The following is a 2,532-nucleotide window of genomic DNA, read 5'->3' as shown; positions in this document are numbered from 1 at the left end:
ACTGTGTAGGCTGAAGCCCCTGTGGCAGTGGGTAGCGATGGGCTACCGTGTGTAGCCAGCAGCCAGCATGAGCAGCCAGCAGCCCCAGTGAGTGGCCGTCCAGAAGCCAGCGACTGATCTGCCTAGCCCGGGAAGAGCGCAATGATGGTGCCAACTTGGGCCAGTGAAGCAACATCCTCCACAACTAGACTGAAGAACAACACAACAGCAACTTGTCTGTTCCCCTTCCCCCAATTCCCCAGCACTGTTCCTATTCCCCCAATTCCCCAATAAAAATCTTAAAAAAAAAAAATTGTAAACACTGATGCCCATTAAGAAATAATAAATGGATGAAGGGTATCATCTCTTTGGCCAAGGGTCATATAAATTTGAATAATTAAGAATTAATTTTATGGTTCTGAGTCAGTCTCAAATTCAAGATTGTTCAAGAGAAGAAAAATCTACATTACGAAAAATTTAAAAATTCCTAAATGACTGAGTAAATGAAATGTGGAAAGTAAAACTCAGTGGGGATAAAATTTTCATTTATTTTTTGTCATCAGTTGTGCTTTGTACTTTTCAGAATGTACACATGTGAGCTGGGGAAGCGTTATTCCATGGCGGTGAGCTGTGTGAGTGCATAGCTGTAAGAGAGGCACACAAACCAATGTGAGTAATAGTCAGAGCTCTTGTCTGGCTTTCAGTGATTGTTCTTTCAGAGTATTCAGTGTATTATTCAAAAGTCTTATATAGAATTACAGATGGCCAACTGTAGCTCAGTGATAAATTTAAATTTTATGAAACATAATGATTAATGCATAAATGAATAACAGCATAATTACAAAAAGAGACATTGATGTGAGAATGATTCTACAGATGAGGGGTATCATGACACTTCCTGGGTTTTTGTGAATAATAGGGTTTTAAAATTATTATTATTGAATTAATGAATGAGCCAATAAACAATGTAGAAATGAATGCAGGAAAAGAGGAACAATATTGGATCGATGATGACTACTGGTGGCGTATGAGTCATGTACGATGAATACGTGTCTAACTCTGAGGTCCAACAGAATGGAATTTGGTCCATTGTCCTGTTAGAAGTGACTCTATAGACAGATATCAGGAATATATGAGGATCTGGTTTTTCTTTTTTATGTTCGTGCATTTTCTTTCTATTTGTATAATTGGATCCATGAAATCAACAATCAAATAAATAAATGAAACTGGTGAAATATTGTTCAATTATAAAAATATGTGATAAGACAAGGAATTGTATTAATGTATATTTAAAACACTGATCTCTATAAGGAAATATATGGTACAAGAGTGTTATTCTTTTACTGAGGATGATGATATACTTATTAATAAGTAATAGTATTCTCTATCAGTAGCTAGATCGATATTATTTGTTTACTTAGAGAAGATAAAATATACATTATTCCAGTTCACTGCTTGATAATAATTGACTAAATGAAAGGTGAACGCAAAGACCAATGAACCTCAATCTTTTTTATCATCTGCTTTGTCTCGTACTCTGTAGTATGATGTCACTCGAGCTGATTTAAGCGTCATCGATGTTAATAAGCTTTATGGTTGCATCTGTGTGGTAAAAGCGTGGAGACTAATGTGAGTAAGAGTCACATTCTTTTTTTGGTTTTGTGGTTTTTAAAAAGGTTTTCACCACGTTATGAAAAAGTGTGAAATATAATCACTGACCATCAAACATTGAAAACAGTAAAAATGAGGTTCATATGAAGCATTATGCTAATTAATCTGTATAGGAAATATTGAAGTCAATTAATGGAAGATATATTGTCAGTGAGAAGTAATTCTGTAGAATAATGTTAGAGATATTCAAGATCTTTTCAAGTTTTTTATTTGTAGTTATTTTATAATTATTAATGAATTGATGAATTAATAAAAACATGTAGATATTATTGAAAATGATGAGGGTCATCCATGGATAAATGAGGCCAACTGATGGTATATGAGTCTTGATGAGGAATATCACAGGTCTGGAATTCTGAGGTCCAACACAAAAGAAACCCTTTTTTCCCCATTTGAAATGATTCTATAAAGAGATGTCACACATATAAAGACCTTGTTTTTGGTCTTTGTGAACCTGATCATTTAAAAATATTATGATAAAGGTTCATTGGCAAGATAAATAACTGAATAAAGCTGAGCAGTGTGAACCATTGTTTATTGCTAAAATTCCTAGTAAAAATATTAATATAATCGGAATGGGAAATAAAAGATTCAACTGTATATATGTCTTTGAGTAAGAATGATAGACAATTATTAGTTACTGAGTTAGTTACAACTTTGATGTTTGATTGTTTTACCAGAAAAAGAAACAAATATTACTATAAATTAACAAATGCCTAAATTATTATGCAAATGAAATTTTAAATATAATTTAATTAGTATCAATGAAGAGACTGTCTCAATACTTTTATCATCTCTCTACTTGGTACTCTGAATGTATGCTGAAGTTCACTTCCACTTCTGCCATGTGACGATTGTTGTGTTGCTTCTGTGTCTAGAAAG

General features: G+C 33.4%; 1 long non-coding RNA gene across 1 annotated transcript in view; it reads left to right on the top strand.

The window, feature by feature from the left end:
• LOC109381001 (uncharacterized) overlaps nucleotides 1–2,532 on the top strand; it is a 30,593-nt gene that overhangs the window by 20,151 nt on the left and 7,910 nt on the right. Inside the window, exons 10-11 of the long non-coding RNA XR_002123607.1 lie at nucleotides 563–648; nucleotides 1,523–1,608. This is a non-coding gene — a long non-coding RNA (uncharacterized LOC109381001). The remainder of the gene's footprint in view (nucleotides 1–562; nucleotides 649–1,522; nucleotides 1,609–2,532) is intronic.

The sequence above is a fragment of the Hipposideros armiger genome, unplaced genomic scaffold (genome assembly GCF_001890085.2).
Source record: "Hipposideros armiger isolate ML-2016 unplaced genomic scaffold, ASM189008v1 scaffold_43, whole genome shotgun sequence".
Classification (NCBI taxonomy): domain Eukaryota; kingdom Metazoa; phylum Chordata; class Mammalia; order Chiroptera; family Hipposideridae; genus Hipposideros; species Hipposideros armiger.
Note: the sequence above shows the minus strand (reverse complement) of the source record. Positions and strands in the feature narration are given on the sequence as shown.